General features: G+C 41.6%; 1 long non-coding RNA gene across 1 annotated transcript in view; it reads left to right on the top strand.

Moving 5' to 3' along the window:
* LOC116148672 (uncharacterized) overlaps window positions 1-24,911 on the top strand; it is a 61,858-nt gene that overhangs the window by 6,425 nt on the left and 30,522 nt on the right. Inside the window, exons 2-3 of the long non-coding RNA XR_004132197.2 lie at window positions 15,306-15,374; window positions 21,882-21,976. This is a non-coding gene — a long non-coding RNA (uncharacterized LOC116148672). The remainder of the gene's footprint in view (window positions 1-15,305; window positions 15,375-21,881; window positions 21,977-24,911) is intronic.

Genomic DNA, 24,911 nt, shown 5'->3' with positions numbered 1-24,911 from the left:
ACTCGTCAAATAAACTAAATATTATCTTTGGTTTGAACTGCTTTCTCTAAATGAAAATCACTGGCCTGTTTCTTTTGAGTGGTATATACAAACGTGATTTATTACCAATGTTTAACACCTTTACATGTTCTACTTTGATTTTTAAGATGAACAATAGATAAAAATCAAAATTATATTAGAAATGAAAAGGGAATGAGATGAACACCAAACTGAAAGCAAAGTCTTGGTTTTGATACAGGCTCTACCATTTCCACTCAGAAATTCTGTAATTCTGTGACTTTCTATACTGACACCCATATTTAAATAATAGAATCCTCCAGAATCACAGTGATCCATGTAGTTCTTCTGTTAATGAAAAGGAGATATGGAACTGTTTTTTGAAAGCCTAATATATCCCAGGGCTGGTGATAATAATGATACATAATTATCTCATTTAGTTTTTAAAGAACTTTAGGAGATAAGCTTATTCTATGTGTGATAAATAGAAATATCTTCAAGATAAATTGTTAAAATGTTTTTTTAAAAAAGGTAAAATACATGTAAGTATGAATGGCATGCTCCAATTAATGTTAAAAAAAAAAAAAGGTAGATCCTTGTATATGCCTTGAAAAATTCTGCTACACAAGAAAATGTTAACAGTAGTTAACTCTGATAAATGTTACTAGGGTTAGGAATAAAGAAAAAGATTTTTACTTGTCATTTCATATTCTTTTGCACTTTTTTTGAAAACCAAGGGCAGAGATTAGCCTAGTTCATATATCCCCTTCAGGAGAAAGGAAATAAAAGGAAATTTTGAAGAGCTAAGGGAGTCAGTATTTGTAGTACAACTCACTCTATTGTTTTTGTCATGTGAAGAAAGTGATATTAAAGTAGAAGAAAAGATAGTTGCCTAAGTATAAATAAACCCATGCGGTTTTCTTTTAGAGGGGTAAGAAGGGAGACCCTAAGTTGTCTTTACTCTGCCTTTGGAATCTGATTTCCAGTTTTTGGCAGATGCAGCTTCAAGGTAAATGGAAGTGGGTGAAACAAAGTCTGGCATGTGTGCTATGATGCAGTCACAGTGATTCAGTTCTTGCTGCACAATTTAAGATTTATTTATTTCTTTATCCTTCTTTGCTTTGGTGTTTAAAATGTGTTTTACATTTGAATAAAATGCCCTCAAGTGTAAGAAAAAGTTTTGAACTCCTACATGGTATTCATAACCTAAGCCAAGTCTAAAACGCAAAGACAATAATCCAAATGTAGAGTTGTCTGAAAGACGTTGTATGACATTTACAGGTTTTGGTTTAAATAAAATAGTAGTCCCATCCTGAGTCTCAGGCGAGAGAGGTCTCTTCCCTGGATCCTGGGTTTCAGAGGGCCTTGCAAACACACACATACACACACACACACACACACACACACACACACACACACACACACACACACACAGAGTGTACTAAAGGATACATGGGCACCTCTATGTCAGGATCTGGTGCTCAGCATGACATGGTACAGCCTGTAACCCTAAACATCTGCTCTAGTGACTAATACAATTCAGGTCCCAGGGAAACACCTCATCACATCTCTTAGCTATGAAGTTCTGTGAATTACACTGCCACCAACATCAGAGTCAGACATTCCTTTGGGTACAAAGAGGAGTTGAGTGAAAGCATCACTTAGTTAACAGCAAAGACAAATTACTTAAACCCTTCTCAGATACCATGGAGGCAGTCGATTCCTGCATGAAGAAGTACTCTTTCTTCCCACTCTAGAGCCTGACTTCTTCTTCCCAGAAGTAATGCTTTTGAGGCTTCTGCCGTAATTTCTATTTTTCAAATAAACTATATACAACTATTTACATGGCATTTATTTTATATTAGGTATTATAAGTAATATAGAGATGATTTAAAGTATATGGAAGGATATAAATAGGTTATATGCAAATATATACCACTTTATATAAGGGATTTGAGCATCATAGATTTTATTATCTACAGGGAGTCCTGGAAACAATCCCCATGGATACTGAGAGATGACTACATGCCTTTATTTTATTACCTATCCAACACTGTCAGCTCATCCACAGAACACTCAGCCATATCCAATAGTAAGGAAATTCTGTTGTCTTTCATAATTTGCTCATATAAAAACCACAGCTTTCACCTATTTTTTTCAACTTGGGTGTTGTATTAGTCAGCTTGAGCTGTCATAACAAAATACCACAGACCGGATGGCTTAGATAACAGACATTTCTTTGTTCATGGTTTTGGAGGCTAGAAGTCCAAGATCCAGGTGCTGCAGGGTTGGTTTCTGGTGAGGCCTCTCTTCCTGGCTTGCATACAGCCATCTTCTTACTGTGTCCTCATATAGCCTTTCCACTGTGCACTTGCAGAAAGAGATCTCTAGACTTAATGAATGAGAGCTTCATCCTTTTGACCTATTTAACTTTAATTATCTCCTTAAAGATGATAACTCTAAATACAGTCATATTAGGAGTTAGGGCTTCAACATATGAATTTGGTGGGGGACACAATTCAGTCCATAACTGATGTTATGAAGTGTATTTGTCAAGGTAGAAATATAAATATTAAAAAAACTTAGTTTTTTAACTTGATTTGTGTAATTTTTACATATTCAGACATATTGTATATGGTCCTCCATTTGTACTCTTGCCCTGGACCCTACAGATGTAAGGGGCAAGCCTACAACGAGGAATAAGTATATGCTACAATTTGTGGCTAAGAGTGACTTCCATAAAACCTAGCCCAAGGGGCATTTCTGGAAGAATTTGTCAATGAATCACGCTGTCTTTCAATGGGATGAGCTATATTATGAGACAGTAAGCTCCCTGTCACAGGATATATTAAAGCAGAGGTTGGATGACCAAATGGCAGAAATGTTGGGAGGTGATGCCCATGCTGATAGAAGGTCAAACTAGATGATCATCAAGACCCCTCTCACTTTAAAATCCTGTGAAGTCTCCGTTAGCTAGAAATATGGCTCTCAGGCCTTCTGCCTTAGTTATATCTTCTAGAAAGCAACGCTAGCTTTTTAATGCTGGGGTCAGAGAAGTTTTCCTAGGGTACTTAGTTTCTTCTGGACATTTTTCTCAATATCCACCGCAAAGACTGTTTTGAGTTGTATGCGCTTTCAATGACAGGAAGACTTTTGGCATCAAACATTGCAGGTTAGGTGGTAAAACTGCTACTTTACAACAACAATAAAAAACCCCAAACACATTTCTTTCAGTTAAGTGTGGCTCAGATAACATTTAAATAAGGTATTTGATTCAGATAAAATCACAAACATGTGGGGATATTACAACAGAATTTACCATTCTCTAGAAAGTTGCTCATAAGCACATCTGTGGGGATCTTGGAAGTATTATTTACCAAGATCTAACTATGGAAAGGCTGGAATTAATGGTCTTCCCTACCCCAGAGAGCTTTCTTTTAGTAATGAGGATTTTCCTGGTTTTTACAGGAAAGGGGAAAATGTGTTGTGCTGAAAACTGTAAAGTTTGAACAGACATTAATGGTAGGTCCCCTAATCCTTTCAACTCGTACTACTAAGGAAACAGACTTGGAGGAGATAGAGCAACACAGCTAGTTACTAGTAAAACCAGGACTAGATCACTCGTCTCCTACTCCCAGTGCAGTATTTGTTTCCACATACTGTGCTGGCATTAAACCATTTAGAACCTGGACTCCCAATAATAAGGATCAAAAGCATGCTGGGTAGAATAATGTCCTTGTTTCTAAACAAAACAAAACAAAATTTACCTAACAAAATATCTAATGTTGTGATAATTTCTGTTTCTGAGTTCTGTTATTCTAGGCATTGAAATCATGCAAATAGCCCAGAATTCTCTGACTAGGAGGCCATCAATCCCCCCACCATTTCTCTCTTTCTCTCAGCAAGGTGACATTCATAACCTTCCATCCTCTTCTTTCAGTCACTGTTTATTCTTTCTTTATAAAAACACAAAAAACAAAAATCCTGGAGACATATATAATCCTTTTCAATAAGATGTTCTCATACATCACAGCACTTAAATCAGAGAATTCTTTTTGAAGTTTAATCTAGGGGGCTCCAAAGGAAATGCCTTTAAGATAAGTATATGCATATGAAAAGAATACCAGTGAAAAGAAGAGATGGAAGCCATAAAAGGTAAATTTACTTGCTAAACACAGACTGTGTAAGGAACTGAAACATGAAGGAAAAGGCACGAAAACTGGAACTTGGGTTAAATCCACCAAGAAGAAGAATGAGGCAGAGCTGTCCTGAATGCTCAGAACAATAAAAGCAGAAAACCCAAACCAGGAAGTGAAAGTCAAATGACAAAAGACAAAGGGAAATTAAGAATTCTTTATATAGGGAACTAGAGGAATTAAAAGAAAAATATTACCTTATTCGGTGTTGGGGGAGAAAATACACACTCACTAGCCCAGTCAACATGGAGGTTCCGAGGGAGTCAGTGCTGTTCCATGGGAATAGGCTGGCCGCCCAGCTCCCAAGACGCCTCCCTGCCTGGCATTTGTTACTCAGGGGGAATTATCTCCAAAAGCCCCAGTTTCCTGAATTGTACGTGGAAGGTAGTAACAGTGGTTCCTAAAAGAGTGAATCAATCTTCATAAAGTGCTAAGCATGATATGGGTTTCTAATAAATGCTGGATATGTGGTAGGTGTTTTTAATGTCATACAAACTTACTACTCCAAATGTTTACTCTTTCCATACACTATTATTTATTACAGATACTAATAGGGTTGTTATATGACCTTCCAATACATAGGTAACTACCCTCCCGGTAGATAAGGCCATCATTTGCAATAATCTGATTTCATCACCACCCTTGATGATAGGCCATTAGTGACAGATTTTATTAACTCAAATTTATAAAAATGGAACAGAAGCAGCTTAAGCAATTTTACCATGATACAGTAAATCAGTGACTTAGCTGAATACAAGACCTGCATCTCAGAGTCCTGTACTCTAGCCAGGATGTCCTGCTAGGATGAAAAGAGCCACTTCGTTATTTTACATTCTCATTTATAAGCAATATCACGAAGCATAATCTCAACTGTGATTTAGACTGATTTAATTATAGAAAAGCTACATTTGCCTGGTGGTATTAAATATTTTTTTGAAGGAATGCCTAAAGCACCATTTTAACTGCAGACTAAGGAAGCAAACATTAAAGGTACAGAGCATTTAATACTTAATTATTAAATATTATAACAAAAATATTATTACAGATCTTTCACAAGTTGATATACTCATTTGAAGAATATCCTGATCTTCATGCCTGTTTATGTATTTGACCTTATTTTCTGTTCCTCCGTAAAACTAATGTAAATGCTAGTGGTATTAATATTAATAACTACTTTTACTCCTGCTTCCTTACCCCTTCCCTCCCTTGCAGGTCTCCAGCTTTCAGTTGTAAGACATTACATAGAAGGATGTAAATTGGTGATGAGTCTACATTTATCCATCCCAAATACCACAGCAGGGAACAGAAAGGCCAGACAACTAGAGGCAGTAAACATCCAGACTAGGGGTTCCCAGATTTAGGTTCAGGGCTCAGTAAATTTTCCAAAAATTGAGGGGATTGGCATCGAGATGCCATCATCTGATTTGCCAAGTAAGGACATTTAAAACAACAACTACTACCATATACTAACATTCTTTACTAAAAGAAAAAACACATGAACTTTAAAAGAACTTGGTAGGAAAGACAAAAACATCAGAGTAAAGGCAATCAAGAAGAAATGACAAATCGGAATCTTAAAGCTTTTTCTCATTTTTCTGGAGACTAGTGAAAATGGACTGGTCTAATTCTGTGGACTGGTCTTTGAGAGCTGCTCCAGAGACTTCCAAAGAATCATTTTGGGCGGCCAAGTAAATGTAAAATATAAACATAACCAGATGACATTTATTGAGGGGTCACTGTTCCAGGCCCTGTGCTAAGGAGTGATGACCTCCGGGTGATGCCCCTTCTTCTTTCTGATTCTAATCACCTTGGAAACCATTACAACCTAAAAGATCTCATTGGTGAGATGCTCTTTCCAAAAACACAATCTCTATATGAAATTTTAAAACTCCAGTGTACGAAGGACTTGAGCAGCCCTTTGGGAGCTGTTGCAGCAGGATGTAGCCACAACTGGGATTCAGTGTTCTTCTCTCACAAAGGGACAGAAGTTGCCAGATTTTTTGCCACAAGCTTCTGTGCTGTGACAAAGCACTGCTTTGACCAGTGTACTGGGCCTGGTCTGAGGCCACATCAGCCAGCCAGTTGTGACAAACCAAAAATAGCCCCATAATCTAAATCAAGACACATGGAGAGTGACCACCCTGAGTCACCCAGAACCATTTGTCACATACTTTATTTTTGGATAACTTTAGTGGGTACTGAAAGTGTTTCATTTGCTGGTTTTTCTCTCCAACTAAGAGTACAAAGAAAGGAACTAAGTCATGTGGTTTTGTTTAACTTACCATGAAAGTTGCAGCTAATATAGATGATGTGATTCCTCAGCTTTGGAAAGCCCATAGCTAATTGTTTGGGATGATGTGTCTCTATGGACTGCCTAAACTGCCAAGAAGATCTTGGCTCACAATCTGTTGCACAAGAAAATTTTGCTCCCAGGAATGCATATTTATTGTTCCAAGATCTTTGTTGCCATTCAGGGTGAGAAAACACAAGAAAATGAGAATGTTGATGTGGAACAGAATGTAGTAGAGAGCTTGTTTGCCTAATTTAGGTTTATTTCCTATTTAAGATTTGAGTTAATTGTATAAGTGTTTATAATTTGCATAGTAAATCTTCTAAGTGTAAATGTTTCATTTTAGCAAATGTATTATCATCTTCTTCCTTAAAAATGTCTTTTGTAGTTCTTCACCATCATCTGGTCCTCCTACCACTCCAAACAAATATCCTATAGTTCTCCCCCCATGCATTGTTCCTCAGCCTTCTCTGTTCCTGCAAAATGCAAAGATCATTCTTCCCTCACAGCCTTTGCATTCACTATTTCCTCTTCCTGCAGCACTCTCCCATCATCTGTACATACCTGGCTCCTTCTTCTCTCTTAAGTCTCTGTCCAAAGTCATTTTCTGGAGATGTCCCTGAGCACCTTGGCTGAGATAACTCATCCCTATCAGTCACTCTCTAGTGCATCACTTTATGTTATTATCTTTACAGCACTTATGGATATCTGAAAAGATCTTGCTCACTTATTTGTTAACTTACTGTTTACCTTCTCTAGAATGAAAGCCCTGTGAGAATAGGGAGTTTGTCTTGGTCGTTCCTATAGCCCAGCACTGAAATGGTATCTGGCACATAGCAGCACTCAATAAGTATTTGTTGAACAAATGAACAAAAGGGTAGAAGAATCACCAGCATTTTCATATTTCGTCACCTTTATCCCAGGGAGTTCATGACTAAATGGCACAAAGGCTAACATAGTTCTTTGATTCTCTTGATAATTTTATCAATAAATGTCAGCCAAATGACTCATGATTTAAGTTATCTGGCATAGCTGTCTGCCACTGATCATATCACTGAACAGTTGCCACATCCCCACTTCACTGAAGTTATACAGCTCAGTCTGAGAGAGCAATCAGATAAGAGCACAGATAAAATTTTAATATAAAACAGAAAGCTTAGGCATAATGATTTAGGATAGATAAATACTTCTTAAAATAAAAATACCTGATTTAAATCATCAGCTAACCTGATTATTATTTGTAGGAAAAAACCCACTAAAAGCAAAAGGCCCAATCTTTTCATTTTTAAAATATTGATGTGGAAGTTCCAGCCAATTATATAAGAAAAGGAAATAAATGATATAACTATTTTAAGGTAGAGACAAAATTATCTTTATAGATAACGATTATCTACCAGGAAAACTTAAGATAGTTTTTTTTAAAAAGGATTAATAATGGAGTTTGGTGAGGTACAGTTACAAAATAATTGCACTAAAAAATGATAGATTTCTTATAGAGCAGCAATAGTTATTTATGAAACACGAAGGGAAAAAGTTACGGATGTTGAAGTTTTTTCTTTTCCTAGTGTCCAAACATGGCATTAATCTTAGACTGTAGAATATGACTACTATGGATTTTAATATAATATTGTGTTTTCCTATGAAAAAGCATGATTTATCACTTGTTCGTTCTGTTAACATCTATACTTCTACTCTGTTTATAGTTCTGTGCTAAGAACTATGTACAAAATAAAGGGAAAGGAAGAAAACATGGTCCCTGCTCTTGAAGACTTCATAATCATGTTAGAAAGAAATAATGTACATATGTGAAACTACTAGAAAATTGCTTCTGGTAACATTTATTTCATAAATACTTATTCAGCATCTGTAATAATAAGGTCCCTTTGCAAGTTGTATGTGGAACAGTGGGTGGACTTACATTAATATGATTAGTACTCAGTCATTGCCATCTGTGCAAGCTATTAGAGGAAATAAGGCACAACCCTTTAATGATAAAGCAGTTAAGCTGAGCCTTGAAAGAGGAAGGAGGACTTCCAAGTGGAGGGCTTGACTTTGGGTAAGAAAAGAAACTGTAGGACAATGTTTGTGAATGCTGAGCAGTCCTGTTTGACTATAGGACAGGCATACATGACTGAGGAGGTAAGACCAGAGGAGAGACTGGAGCTCAGGGCTCAGGATGAGGATCTTGCATTCCTAATTGCAGAGTTTAGACTATATTTTTTGAGCTTTCAAACATTTCAGAATAAGGAAGTAACCTTAGAGCTCAGTTACAGAAATATTTGTCTGATGGCAACATATGGGCTGAGTTGAAGCACAAAGAGACAGAGGATGGAGGGTCTGTTAGGAAGCTTTGGAAAGATAAAGGAACAGATAAGATTTTAATGTATAAAGGAGAAGTTAGACATATGATTTAGGATAGACAAAAACTTCTCTAAAGTATCTGACAGAGAATATTAAAATTACTAGTAGAAAAAATATAATACAAAAGGCAAAAAGCCCATTTTTCTCATTTAAAAAATCTTGATCAGGAAGTTCTAATCAGACCTGAATTAGTCTGGAGTAGATTCGAGAGACACTGCAGAGGTAGTATTGAAGGACTTTGGCATCCAGAACAGTGCCTGGCTTTTAATAGGTATTCAATAGAAATTCATCAAATGAATGCTTCTCTGTCCTCCCCTTCTAAGTTCTCAGGGGTAAAACCAATCTCTCAGTCCCTCACGTTCTTTGTCTCTCTCTGTCTCTGTCTGTCTCGGTCTTTGTCTCTCTCACTCTCCTCCTCCTCATCTCCTTTACCTTTTTCACACTACTTCCCAGAGTCTGGCATTCAATGAATGCCACCTTATTAGAGATGTCGTCTTGTTAGAGATGTTGTCTCATTAGAGACGTCTACACAATGAACGTCACCTCATTAGGTATGGGACTGAGAGAGATGGAGAAGCGCAGAATTATTCAGTCTTCAGCTTACTTCAATGTTAGTAGCATGTTTTCTTTCACAGATATTAATAGGGAAGTTAGGAGAAGGGGCTGGTTTGGGGGAGATGATTGGTACACTTTTAAACTTATACATTTGAAAGACTGGCAGAATTATTTAGACAATATGATCCAGCAGACAGCTGAAAATATGACAGGAGAACTCTGTAGATTAGTTGGACTTGGGTAAAGATCTCGGACTATGTGCACAGAGATGTTAATTGAAACAGTAAGAGTATTTGAGACCACCAGAAAGGAGGTATAGAAAAGGAAGAGAAACTGACCTGAGGACAAATCTTGGGACTTACCTGTGTTTTAAACGAGGCACAAGAGGAGCCAATGGAGGAGAGGAAAGTTAATGAGAGTTGTGTGGCAAACTGGATTCCAGTCACTCCAAAGACAAGAGAAGAGAATTTTCAAGAAAGTAGTTCATAGCTGCATCAAGTTTACTAGGAAGATTAGTGAGGATAGAATTCAAGAAAATCTATTACAGTTACAGTGAGCATTTCAGAGTTTGCATATATATGGAGGTAGAGTGGGAAATGAAATCAGATTTGAATGGACAAGATATGAGATAAAGGGAGTAAAGATTACTCTCAAGAAATTTGGTGGGAAAGGGAGGGAAGAGAGAGAAAAGTTGACTAGTTTCTTTATGGATGCCCCACCATAAGTGAATAACTTGTCCAAAATTTCAAACTATACATCAGTCCTGTTTAGGGTCTGTCTGTCAAATAAAGGTCCCATGATATATTCCATTGCCAACAAACAGTTGCTTTTGACTTCCTAGAGCAGCAGCATGGACTGGATTCTGTGGAAGAAGATGCAGAAATTTAAATATAAGGACAGCAAGAGACAGAAGGTAGAGAAAAACTACATATGAAGCAGCAAAGAACCACACAAAGAGCAGAGCCAGAAGTAATCAGCTTAGCTCCTTGACATCGCATTGACCCCCTGTTCTGTGACAGGCATTGAGATCTGGTTAAGGGGTGAATCTGGAGGTGCGTCAGATCTCTGCTTAATGGTAGGATGAGTCTACTAATAGCTTCTAAGCTGGAATAGTGATGGGCAGGAATAGCAGAATGGGTGTTCCTAAGCTGAATTTGAAGGTTGACCTTAATGAATCAGAGTAGGGAAGAGAAGGCAACCTTCAACCTGTGAAGACAACACAGGCATGAGGACTGCCTTCCTGCGGGCCAGCGAAATCCCCTCCTGACTGCAGTGGATGTGGAGGGTTTAAGGGTGAATGAGATTACAGAGGTGATCCTGAAAGCTCCTCACTGACTATGGAGGTAGCTACTCTTCCTTAAAGCCTGAGGAAAACGTTTCTTTTCTGCTTTTTTTTTTTTTTTTTTTTTGGTCTTTCCCCTACTATTTTGCTGAGCTGAAAGCAGAACTATTCTTCTGTGTCATAATCACACCACTAGTTAGGAAAAACATTTTCCACCAAAATAAAAAGTAAATAAATGTTCACAATCTATAATATTCACGTGAAGGGCCCTCTCAAGACCAGGCAGTGCTTGGCCATTTACCTTTTTGGAGTAGGAGGAAGGAAAATCTCACCATAGTCATCAGAATCAACCCACTCTTTAACCTACAGACTGCCAGGCAGATACAACAGCCTCCCCAGATGCCCCTGTCATCTTTTGTCATCTTCATCATGAGACCAGGACTGTGCTCCTTGAAGACCCATGTGACTCCAAGATCTTCTCCTGCATTTTAGCCCCCATCATCAGAGTTGTAATTTCAAAGAAGTTGATTGGACTTTATCCTTTTTAATACCACTTGATATCAGACCCTTTTCTTAAGAGCAACTTCATTTTTTTTAACTTTTTAAAAATGTAAGTATAGTTGATTTACAACATTGTATTAGTTTCTGCAGTACAGCATAGTGATTCTGTTATATATATTATATTCTTATTCATTACAGATCACTACAGTCATTGAGTATTGTTCTCTGGGCTATACAGTAGGATCTTATTTATCTATTCTGTACATAATAGTTTGTATCTGCTAATCCCAGACTGCAGTTTATCCATCCCTCTCCCTTTTCCCCCTGGTAACCATAGTTTGTTTTCCATGTCTGTGAGTCTCTTTATGTTTTGTAAATAAGTTCATTTCTGTCATTTAAAAAATTCCACATATAAGTGGTATCATATGATAACTGTCTTTCTCTGTCTGACTTACTTCACTTAGTATGACAATCTCTAGGTCCATCCATGTTGCTGCAATGACATTATATTCCTTTTTATGGCTGAGTAGTATTCCATTGTATATAATATATACCACATCATCTTTATCCATTCATCTGTTGATGGACAGGTTGTTGCTTAGGTTGTTGTTTCTATGTCTTGGCTATTGTAAATAGTGCTACTCTGAACATTGGGGTTCATGTATCTTTTCAAATTAAGAGTTTTCTCAGATATATGCCCAAGAATGGGATTGCTGAATCATGTGGTAACTCTATTTTTAGTTTTTTAAAGAATCTCCATACCATTTTCCATAGTGGCTGTACCAATAATTTACATACCCACCAACAGTGCAGGAAGGTTCCTTTTCTCTACACCCTCTCCAGCATGTATTATTTGTAGATGTTTTAATGATGGCCATTCTTACTGCTGTGAGGTGATACCTCATTGTAGTTTTGATTTTCATTTCTCTAATAATTAGTGATGTTGAGCATCTTTTCATGTGCCTGTTAGGTCTTCTGCCCACTTTTTTATTGGATTGTTTATTTGTTTGTTTGTTTGATATTGAGCTATGTGAGCTGCTTGTATATGTTCGAAATTAATCCCTTGTCAATCGCATCACTTGCAAATATTTTCTTCCATTCCTCAGGTTGTCTTTTCATTTTGTTTATGGTTTCCTTTGCTGTGCAAATCTTTTAAGTTTAATTAGGCCCCATTTGTTTATTTTTGTTTTTATTTCCTTTACTCTAGCAGATGGATCAAAAAAATATTGCTGCTGTTTCTATTTTGTCAAGGAATGTTTTGAAATGACTGAATAAAGAAGTTGTGGTGTATTTATAAAATGGAATACTACTACTCAGCCATAAAAAAAAAGAATAAAATAATGCCATTTACAGCAACATGGATGGACCTGGAGATCATCACTCTAAGTGAAATAAGCCAGAAAGAGAAAGAAGTATATCACATGATATCACTTACACGTGGAATCTAAAAAAAAAAAAAAAAAAAAAAAAAAAAAAGACACAAATGAACTTATTTACAAGACAGAAACAGACTCACAGACATAGAAAACAAACTTATGGTTACTGGGCGGGGGAAAGGGGTGAGAAGGGATAAATTGGGAGTTTGAGATTTGTAGATACTAACTACTCTATATAAAATAGATAAACAAGTTTCTTCTGTATAGCATGGACAACTGTATTAAATATCTTGTAGTAACCTATAATGAAAAAAATATGAAAACGAATGTATATATGTATGTGTATGACTGAAACATTATGCCATATACCAGAAATTAGCACAACATTGTAAACTGACTATACTTCAATTAAAAAAAATAAGACATTTGAACAAATTGAAAAAAAATAGAGTTTGCCTGTTTGTCAGCTTTTATTTGAGCTGCTGAAAACACCCTCTCTCCTGAAAAATGCTCGAGAATGCAAGTGCAGAGTGACACATTCTCCCAGTATCATGAGGAATATGGTTAATGGGAAATGACTTCAGTTTACTGCATCTGCTAGTAATCCTGTGATGCCATCGCAAAACAAAAAGCACATGACTACTCGTAAGCCCACGGTACCTGAAAGAGAAATTGGATTTGACTCAGAAAATCAGGCAGTACTGCTAATCGCTCTGATCCAATAATGCGGCCCTGCAGAATGGCGTCATCAGCCCTGGGACACAGAGTGGAGGAGGGAGGGCAAGAGGGAGAGGGAGCACTGGGGAGGCAGCTGCCCAGCCCTCCAGACAGTGAAGCCAATGAAAAATTCATAAGGAGATGTTTTATAGCCAATGTCTAATACCACTGCTGGGTCACAAGCTGATCCGAGCCAATCAATAGTATTCATCATCCTGAAAGGAACTAGTGATTGCATGTTTATGAGAACTGGGAGGTTTTCCAAGCCAAGGCCAGTTTCTGGTTACTTCGTATGTGTCACCCTTAAAAATATAGAACTTATTTTGAAAATGGAACTCAAGACCTTTTAAAAAAATTGTACAGAGTGGAGGAGGAGAGGTACTTTTCAAATCTGGGTCGGGGGGAAGTGTTTGAATTCTTTTTTAAGTCAACCCCAGGGCTAGTTTTTAAATTGAAGCTACTTTTTTGTTTCAAACTTTGGTGGCTTTTTTGGTATATGATTTCTTTTTACTTAGCTCTAGAATTTTAAAAATAACACTGTAGGGTATGTGTCAAACTCCTCCAAATACAAATGGAAATATATGAGAATGAAATCATGAAAAAAAAAAAAAGAAAGTTGAGTCAACTTTATCATCACTAAGTTCTGGGTTGGTTTGATTTTAAAAAGCTTTTAAAGATGATAGAAACTTCAACGTGCTTTTTACGTAGGCAGTGATTTAAAGGCAGAGGGAGGTGAGAGACAGCAAGATGAGTCTTAAGGGTTATGTGCTCAAAAGTCTGCCGAGGATTTCAGGGGAAACCACACCGCAATCTGGTTGGATGGAAAAAGCTCTGAGTAAACCAGGGCTTCCAGGCGTGGCTAAATTAGAGCCCTCCCTGAGGTCTTCAAAGCAGAGCCCGTTGGATGCTACTCTCACAAAAATTGTTTTTGAACAAGTGAATTAAACATCAAGAGCTCACAAATAAAAAGTTTTGGAAAATCAACTCGAAGTAGGAGGGCAGGAGAGGAAGAGGGTCAGAATGGGGTAAGGAGTTTCACTCTATCCCTGGTGATGGTGTCAGGAAAGAAGCTGTGCCCTTGCATCTGGGTAAACACGCTAAATTTCTTTTAGTGGCTGTGAATGTAAAACAAGATCATTGTGTTTGAAAAATACAGAAAGGAAAGTAAAAAATTAGAAAATAAAGCCCGTCGTCCTCCTGTCCCGAGAAGTCTGCTTAACAAGACGGAGTATGTTCTTCCAGGCTGTTACATCTCTCTCTATAGATGCAGATATAGATCTACTACATGGCAATCTTACTGTAAATAGTTTTGTATCCTGAGTCTTCAGTGCATATTTATTTTGTAATCGTGTTCACATGTCAGAATACTCAGATGTGATATTTTATTGACCAGTTAGAAGTCTGTTTAAAGTATGTGCTCTTGTGTGCCTTTCCTTGGTTGACAGATCGGCCATGCGTTTCCAAGCCCCAAGAGCTAGTTCATGCAGGCGTAGACCCGCCCACCTCTGTGCACTGAGCCCTTACTTGACTGTTTAGTTCCGATGCCACCTACACTGAAGCCTGCCCCTCCCCCACTTACAATGACTCTCCCCCAGGAAGCAGAGTGGTAGAGTTGGGGGAGTTTGGGCTGTGAGCACTGCCAACCTAGGCTCCGTGCCTGGGGCAGCACTTAGCAGTTGTATGACCTTGGGAAGCTTCTTAACTAAGCTTCAGACTCCTCACCTGTAAAATGGGGATAATTTTGTAGAATGTTCTTAGAATGATCGAGTAAAAGAATATATGTCTTAGTTTCCTCCCCTCTGCCCTTTTTTGGGTTTTCTGGCTTCTTCCAAGAGCAGCTACAGAGTAGTGTTTAAAAGCTTAAGCGAGCAACCTAGGGTTTCTACGCTTCAGTTCCTCCATCTGTGTTTTGGGGATAATGGTACAGGTTTTTAGGGAGGATTAAATCAGATGATCAACATAAGGCACTTGGTGCCTGCACAAATAAGAGCACAGTAAATGTTGGTCCTTCTTCTCTTATAATCTTACAGGACGTTTCATGGATGTCAGTTCATCATTTCCACCAGAGTGTGAGCTCTTCTGTGGCATCACAGTGGACGGTAGGTTCCCCCTGTTGGCTGCCTCTTGGAGTCACTGTCTGGTGAGCCTCCAGGCAACCCCACACCCAGGGCTGGGCCCTGCTTCACTACAGCTACACTGTGCTGAGGGCTCTGGCGCGGACTTCCCCAGCAATCCCTGCATGAGAGATACTGAATCGAAGGAGCCCTTTGGAGTGAGTGGCTTAAGTGGAGGAGACCACCTTAACCCCAGCTCAGCACCCAGGTTTCAGGCCAAAGGGAAGGAAGTCTGGCTATGAGAGAGCGTCCTGAGAATTGACTGAATCAGTTCTCAGAAAGAGGCCCTGAGGGAGAGATAACCTCAGGGAAAGGCCATAGCGACCTCGTCCCCATCTTGGGCCTTTCTTGCAGGAGGCAGGGTCCCAGTAAGAGGATAGGATTTGCGCAGCAATCAGTGTGGTGGCAGTCTTGGAGGGTGCCTGCCCCCAGCCCCCATGCTGCACTCTCGCAGGGGTCCTGAGAGTGGGGTCCTTGGACCAGCAGCAGCAGCAGCATCACCTGGGCGCACATTAGAAATTCAGATTCTCGGTCCCACCCTAGACCTGCTCAGTCAGAAACTTCAGTGTTTTCAGTGCAGATGGTCCTGACGTACTCTCATGTCTGAGAACCACTGCCCTCCGGGAACTGTCAGGGAGAGGAGAGGAAGTCCAGATGAATTCCTCTTTCCCTGCCCTCTCTGAGGACTGGCCAAGTTCCTGCCCAACATTCTTGTCTCCATTTCTTTTGTTTGCTTGAGCTGATTTCAGCAGACTTCTCTAAAGAGTTCTGAGTAATAAATTAGGGGTCACTCAAAGAAAACTGTAAAAGAAGTGAAGCTTTGGGGTGCCCATGTGCCTGCTTCAGCATCTCCCTCTTTGTGTACCCTAAGGCCCCTCATCAGGAAGCCTGGCGGTGACTAGTGACCCCCTGTGCCTCCTTCCTGGACAGAGAGACGGACCATGCCAAAGTGGTTTGTCCTCAGAATTCAGCCCCAGGAAAAAGTCATACATGGGCATAAATACAGACGTACAAAGATGTTCACCTCAGTGTTACTTACATAGGACAGAATGGAGGAGGGGAGCAACCCAAACAGCCAAGAGTATAGATCACATAAATTATGGCACACCCATATAATGGAATATTATGCAACCGCTGAAAACGATGTTTTCATAAAACACTTGGTGTCAAGGGGGAAATGGTATCAAATAATATAAAGTGATCAAAGATGGATACAAAATAGTATGTCCAGAATAAACCTACATATGTATGCAGAAAAAAACTAGAAGTAAATACACAAAATGTTAATAGAGGTTATCTCTGTGTAATGGTATCATAAAGTGTTTTTTTTTTTCTTTATACTTTTGGATATTTTCCAATTTTCCACAAATAGAAAAAATGCAATGACATTATGTGAACTGGGTTGATCATTTTACCCCTCCCCCGACCACCTTATTTTTTGGGGTGGGAGGAGGTAATTAGGTTTGTTTATTTATTTATTTTAATGGAGGTACTGGGGATTGAACCCAGGACCTTGTGCATGCTAAGCATGCACTTTACCACTGAGCTATACCCTCCTTGCTGACCACCTTATTTTGATGACAGCAGTGACTAGCTGGGTTGTCACAGCTGGAACAGGCTCAGAGGAGACCATGCCAGGCCCAGACTGCAAACAGATCTGGCAGAAAAGGAAAAGAAACAAGGCCAGAGTGGGCCATTAATGCACAGGGGAAATGGAGAGGGGCCTAGCGGGGCCACTGGGGCTGATCCGAGCTGACCACAGGCAGCTCTGCCATGGAGCCCAGCAAGCTCTGGCAGCCAGTGATCCTTGGAGGTCAGCAGGCCCAGCTGTGGGCAGATTCAGGACACCAGAAAATAACACCACAGCCCAGCACAATGCCTGGCATTTGGGAATACTCAACAAATACTTGTTGAGGGGAGGAATAAATGAAGTGTCATCACGGTCTCTGGTGATAAAGACCCTCCACCAGAGGATGCCCTCAGGGTCAGGGGTCTGGGCACAGACAAGCTTGCAGGGAAAGGGGCCTGGGAGAGAGAGAGCTCAGCTGTATCCAGAGAAATTGTACCAAATGGGGGAAAGCAGGAGCCTTAGAATCCAACCCAGGTTTGAATGCCACCTCTACCACTAAGCAACAGGGTAGTCCGGGGCAGTTTACCTAACCTCTCTGGCCTCATTTCTTCCCTCACTACCTGGGGATATCTCTCCCCACCTTGAAAGGCTGTTTTCCGATGTTTCCCTGAAATAATGGAAGGCACGTGAAGGACAGTTACAGGTCTGCTCCCGCGGCTCAGTGGCAGCCTGAGAGCAGGTAAAGACAGAGCTGTACTGTGCTCCGGGCCAGCACCAGTTTGGCAAGGTGGGGCATGCTGCCGCTCGCCCAGGAACCTGGGCAGGTTGCTGGCACCAGGCACCGGCTCTCGCTGGCAACGGAGGCTGCAGCCTCTGCACTGCCTGGCTCAGAGGCTGGCCAGGTCCAAGCCTGGAGTTGGATCCAGCAATGAGCTAGGGAAGCAGGGAAGCTGGGAAGTGAAGAGGGGGCTGGCTACAGAGGCCAAAAGGAGAAGAAACAAGGATAAGGTGAGGGTGTGGGCACCCAACAGATTCCTCGGACAGAAGATATAGATTTGGTTTTCTCTGTCTCGAGGGCAGGTTTGGAATCTCGCTTCCTTGAGGTGACTTGTCTCCACAAGGAGTTCGTACAGCTCTTTGCTGGGTGTGTTCCCAGACCACTCAGACCTCCTCGTAGGCACTAGCTGTTTTCGTAATGGCTTCCTAATGCCATAGCACTGACCTGGGGCAGGTCATCTTCAGAGATGAGAAGTGCTACCCCTGTACACACATTCCTTCTTCTCACACCCACTAGTTCTTCTTCCTGGAGCCTTCTTGTTGCCAAGTCCTGCCCTCACGTCTCTGGTTTATCCTTACTTGGAAAGCGCATCATATGCTTGTTACCTGGCTAATCCACCGACCCTGTCATTGCCACCCGCATCTTGGGCAAGATTTGCTAGCACAGCACTTCCCACTCTCGTGGCTGCCTCTGACATAGTCACCTCTGTCAGCCTGCACCAGACGGTGAGCTTCCTTGGCACAAGGGTTGTCTTACTCGCCTCCTGCCCTTGGCAGATTCCAGCACAGTGCCTGTCATTGTACAGACAATGCTCGGCATTGCTGGGTGAAATAAAGAGGCAGGGGCAGGGGTGTGTAGCAGACATTGTGGATTGACCACCCAAAAGCCTTTTGAGACCTTTTCCCCTTCTTCTACCCTGAGGTTGGTAACAAAGTTCATACTTAATTTTCCCAGCTACCCTTACAGCTAGATGTGGGCGTGTAAAACAGTTGTAGCCAATGAGATGTAAGTGCAAATCTTCAAGGAAAGCTTTCTTTCCAGAAGAAGAGACAAACATCTCTAAAAGAAAGCCTTTGAGCCTTTTGCCCTTCCCTTTTCTTCCTACTTGGAATGCAGACATGATGCCTGGAGGTGCAGCAGCCATCTTACAACCATGAAGCAAAAGCAAGAGTCAGAATGGCCGAGTGAAAAAGAATAAAGTACCGTGATTCTTGATGGTGTCACTAATGACTGAGATTGCTAGGCTGACCAACCTCCTGGCTTGCTTGAGACTGAGGGGTGTCCAGAGATCCAGGACTTTTGATGCTAAAACAGGAACAGTCCTGGGCAAACCTGGACATTGGTCACCCTATCCTAGCCCTGGACTGCTTATTTCCAGAGACTTCTTATTATATAGTGAAAAAAATAAACCTGTTTGTCTCAGGCATTGTAGTCAGGTTTTTCTGTTATTTGTAGTCAAAAGCATTCCTGTGGATGCACACGAAAGTTGGTATTTCTAAGATTCAACAAACAGATATGTACAGAGTTGCAGGTCATTGAGTGCTAGCTCCCTTCACAGGGGTTATCTCAGTTGAGTCTCAATAATTCTTCATGGTAGGTTTTAACAGGTGAAAAAACTGAGGCTCCAGGAAGTTTAGCCCAACTAGGATCCAAGTCCTGTACATTAATGCCATGCCCTTTTCACCCATAGCCACTCTGGCTCATTTTCTTTTAACTCAATATGTGATCATTTAATGTTATTTTAGGATGGGCATTATTCTTTTCAAATGAGTGTCAAAAAATCCTGGTAATTAGACTGATTTTTCCGTCACTACTGTTAATAAATAAGAGAGAACTGGTTTGCATAGATTTAAAGAATGTTTTAAAATTGTGGAATGATTCCAAAGGTGCAAAGGGGAATGAGTAAAAAGTCTCCTTTCCACCCCTGTTGTTTTATGGATGAATATTAGGAAACCTTCTATCAGTTTTATGTTGATGGTTTTGAGCATGGATCATAATGAATAGTCCCTTAAATTTGTAGTCACCTTTTGAGATCACAAAATACTTTCAGAGGCACAGTCTCATTTTCTCTTTCCAGCTGGTTGGGGAAGTTTTCTTCAGACTCGCTTCGTTGTCAGAGTTCTTGGCAAATCTCCACCCCCACCCCCCACCTTCCAACCCCGCCCATCCCCATTCCCAGAAGCCAAGACTTCCTACTGGGCCCCTTTCCCCTTTTGTAAGCTACCCGCCTGTGACCATGGCCACACCCTGGCTGGTGCTGAGTCTCCTGGGGCCTCTGGGTACAACCTCAGGCTCTTTATGTGTTCTCTGTATCACTCTCCTTACCAAGGAGAGGCCTCTCCTGTAAGATGCTCTGAAGATGCTGCTGATGGCTCGCTGACTGGCTGACCTGCTCCCACACACGTGTAGCCTGTGAAGTACCCTGTTCAGTCAGCACATCTGACTCAGTTTCTCTGTCAGCTTGCATATCTATTTACAGCTTGCCCCTTATTAAAAATAATGTTTATGAAGAGTCTGGGAAAGCATTGTTATGTGAGTTGAAAAATATATCTGTATCTATGTATATCTACATCTATACATATTATTATAATTAAGACTCTCAGAACAAAGCCAATGTATAGAACAATTTCTGGAAATAACTCATTATTTCCTCCCTCTCAGCTCAACCATACCTCTTCCCCCAGATTTCCTCATCTCAGTTGGGATCCACCAGGTTTCCCAGGCCAGGTTTCTTAGCATTTTCATCCTCAACTCCTTTGTCTCCTCTCCCATCACCAGCGCAGGTGGCCACCCGTCAGCCCCAGTGGTCACTAAGTCCTATCCATTCTCCTCCTTAGCTTTCTTGACTCTGTCCTCTTTTCTCCATCTCTGCAGTTGCCTCCCCAGTTCAGCCCCCACCATCCCACACCTGAGTTTCTGCAACCAGGCTCCTGCCTTCTAAGTCTTGCTCTACTTCCATCCAGTCTCCATATTCCAGAAAGAAAAAAAAATAGTCCTGCACACACCTTGCTTATGGGCCTAATTGTTCCCATTGTCCTCAGGGAACAGTTTAATTCCCTTCGTGGTCTGACTCAAGCTCACTTCTCCAGTCCCTCACTTGCCTTTCCACATGCTGCCCATCACTTGCTGGCTGTTCTGAACCCCTCACCTCCAGCCCTCACCCTCTCTCACCTCCAGTTCTCACACAGGCTGCCCTGCATGCTGCACACCCTTCCCTGGGTTAACTCCTGCTGACCCTTCAGGTCTCAGCCTCACTGATTTTAAAGAAATAAGGTTAAGACAAAAACGTCAACCGAGTTTGCTGAATAGTGTTCCTGGGTTTTCCTTATAGTGTATAAATGATACAGTCAATCCATCAATCATCCATTTATTGAAGAATCATTAATTCTGCTCAGACTTATTAGGCATGATACATCTAATGGCCCAGGGCACCGCTGGTTCTAGGTGTCAACCCCTATATCTCTTTCTGCAGATTCATTCATTCAGTCAATCTGCATTTCCACCTTTCATTTGTATTGACTCAACAAATGGCTGTGCAAAAAATAAACAGAAGGGAGTCTCTGTCCTCAAGGGTCATGATGGTGTGGCAGACACAGGCTTATAAACACACCAGCATGCCACATGGTCAGTACCATGAGGAGGAAGGCGGAGCACTGCAGGGGATCAGAGACTGTCACAGCAGAAGTGAGGTTGAACTGACAGGTGTTAACAGGTAGATGGGGCATGAGAGATAGAGGGGCAAGGAGCAGGGGAGAGAGGTTCTTTCCAGAAGAAGAAATGGCAGGTACAAAGGCTCTGAGATGCCTTAAAACCTGACTGTCCCAGGACCCAGATAACATGTGTAGAATGAGCAGGGTGCTGGGAAACATGCATCCCCCACACGCCGCCTGCTATTGGAGCCTCATCCTTCACCAGCCCTTTCTCCTACCTCCTTCTCCAGGTCCTACCCATTCTCAACCCACCCAAGAAGGACTTCCTTCACAAAGCCTTCTTGGACTGTGAACTAAATAGATAGACACTGAATCCCATTCTGTTTTGTCATTCAAAGATTTCATAACAAGTTACAGCTTGCTACCAAACTGTAAAGTCCTTGAAGATAGGGACTATGAGTTACACTGATTCTTAAATTCCTCTGGGCATGCAGGCAATAAACTTGGAGCTGTGCTGTGAATGTTCCTTGAAGCAACACTCCAGGCCTGGAAAGGCAGTGCTCATGTACCTGACTTCAAACAACCACTGGTGAGTCTCTCAATATATACCTTCCATCTTCATACATCATTGGCTGTGATATTGGATTGTAGGCTTGTGGTGGGGCTTTAGTAGATGCCATTAGCTTGATTTTATGGTTCTCCGAGAAGACACTGGCAATGATGTTACAAGAAACTTAAGGGGATTCCCATTAGGAGTCCCTAGCTCTAACCAACCTTTGAATTTACTGTTAATTAAATTCTCACCCATGGAAGGTAAAAAATGTTGTCATCTGTAAAGCCCTGAGCTTGTAGATAGAAGAACCAGGTCTTGGTTCCATCTCTACCACGTATCAGCCCTGTGACCTGGGACAAGTCATCTATGCACTTTTAAACCTCAGTTTCCCCCATCTTTAAAATGGGAATAATAATACTTCACAGGGTTAAAACTACTCTCAAAGGGCTATTGTAAGGATTAAATGTGCTAATGGATGCAAACTTGGTTGGCAATATGTGAAGTGTCATTTAAAAGTCAGAGAGCACTTTCATCTTTATTATAAACAAAAATCCTCTTCCCTCTGTATAATTCTCAACATTCAAAATCTAGACACAAGCTCTCCACTGGGAAGGAAGTGAACTGTACTGATCTGAGAAGAGTGTCCATCACCTGACACCTAGAAGACCCCCTGTAACCCCCTTCAGATGTTGGGATAGTCGTGTCTGCCTTAATGGGGATTGCAGCTCCTCAGAGCAGGCATGGTGCTCACCAGGTGAGCTGCCCTACCATGCTCCAAGCCCGATGGAATGGCACCTGCTGAGGAAGCTGCCCAGCTCAGCTCTTGGAACACTGGCTCTTCCCAGGGAGAATTCTCTATTCCAGGCTGTCCCCTTCAGAAAGAGAGTTCTGCTTAGATTTGTCAGGGAAGATATTTAAGCAATGCAAACAACAAAAGTGGGCCCCAAACCAAAGACCCTAAAAAAGAAGGGAAGGAGAGACAGTCACATCTACACAACCGGCACTGGTCTAATGTATAATCAGAGGCCTGGACTTAAATACAAACTGGCTGTGTGACTTTGGGAAACTCACCCAACCTCTCTGTGCCTCTAACATTATGCCCTCTAAAATGAGCCTAGTAATGCCTATCTTTTGGTGTTATTTAAGCTTTAAATTAATGTGAGTTTTATGAAATGGAAAATGCCATGTGATTATGAGCTGACTATAAACATATCTGCCTGAAGAAATCATTCAGAAACACCCAAATGAATTGTGTGTCTCTGGGCCTCAATAGGTTGCCCATTAAGGGACCTTAAATGTGATTGTAAGAACCACACCAAGGTCTGAAAAGGCATCTGCATGTGAGGGGTGTGCCATGAAAGCCAGTTGGTTTCTATGGGTAACCAAAGGCCACCTCCATGTGCCTTTGTTCCCTATGCACGGCCCCCTCCCTGGAGGGGCACAGTTGCATCCCCTACCTGCACTCTATGTTTTATGATTCCCAAGGCCCTTCCACTGCCCTGTCTCTTTGATTCTCCCAATAAACCTGTTAGGTCAGCAGAGCAGATAAACCCTCCCTTCGCCCACTTGCACTTTTTATGGATGACTTGCCTGAGGCCACAAAGCTCAAAAGGACAGTTCCTCTGCAACCTGGAACCCCCAGCTTGGAGGGTCAGCTGGGATTTGAACCCAGGTTTCTAACGACCTTGCTGCCCATAGCCCAGGCCATGAGCCCAAGCTTAACAAAAGCCCTGTGGGCTGCAGCCAGGAGGGTAAACAGACCCCATTAACACAGAATTCCCTGGCAACCCTATCTAGACCTGGGCACCTGCTTCCACCCACAGGTTTTTATCTTCTTGAATTTGTTTCCAAGGGGACCAGCAGGTACTTGCTCTCCCTGCTTTGGTCCTTGCTCCCTGTACGTAGTTGGGGAGCACTGTATTGGCCTTGTGCTGTGATGAATGGGCTTCCTCAGGCGAGCAGGCAGTGACTGAAGTGCTGCCAGCGTGTGGGCCCTCCTCTGCAGCGCCGCACTCAGATGCCATTAGCCCCGTGTGTCACAATGCTTGGCAACAGTTCCGGGAGGCAGCGAGGCCTTTGTTCATGCCACCGTCCTGTCAACTGGCTACAATTTCATTTGACTGCCAGCCTGCTTGGCCTGTTGCATCATCCTGGCCTGCTCCCTCCTCCCTCAGCCAGTGGTTAGTCCATTATCCCAGGTTTTTCAGGGAAGATCTAAGGTGTGCACGTGAAGTTCCTGCATCTTCCCCTAAAGCAGCTTTGGGATGATCTAGACAATGAACAAATGCTGTGTGGTTTAGGAGGGAGGCTCCCTGGGACTTCCCCTGTTCCTGCCGGTGCACAGGAGGAAGGACCTTGTATGGCAGAGTCTGGCCCCAGCGCCCAGGTACTGGGATCTGTATAGGGGCCAGCCGGGTTGGGTGGAGGATGCAGCATGCAGTGCTTCAACGCATTCAATAGAGCACATACTATGTGCCTGGCACTGTTCTAGGCCCTGGGAATAAAGCGGTGAACAACACAAATGAAAAGCCCTGCCTTCTGAGGCCTTATTAGTGTTGGTTATTGGCCACTTCTCCCACTTGACCTTCAAGGCAGAGATTGTGTGTTTTCATCTCCAAAACCTGGCAAAGTGTCTGGCATAGAGTAGATGCTCCGTAAATGTCAAAATGAACTGACAAGTAAACAGAACACAGAGATGGATGAGATACGGAGAGTGAGGACAAGAGAACGCAGACTTGAAGGAGAGACAGAACCGACGGGGACTGTTCTTCTCAAAACACAGGAAGGGGTGATTAAGTTGCCTGCCCCTCATTCCTCTTCCCTCAAGGCTAAATACTTCAGTTGTCTTAACCTGTCATCTCACATCCATCTCATTTCCCAGCCCTCTAATCATCTGTGTTGTTCACATCCCTCTGCGCCTTCATCACACTTTCCAGAGGCCCCTTTTGTGTTTAATGTGATGTGTTCAGAG

The sequence above is a fragment of the Camelus dromedarius genome, chromosome 21, assembly GCF_036321535.1.
Source record: "Camelus dromedarius isolate mCamDro1 chromosome 21, mCamDro1.pat, whole genome shotgun sequence".
Classification (NCBI taxonomy): Eukaryota; Metazoa; Chordata; class Mammalia; order Artiodactyla; family Camelidae; genus Camelus; species Camelus dromedarius.
Note: the sequence above shows the minus strand (reverse complement) of the source record. Positions and strands in the feature narration are given on the sequence as shown.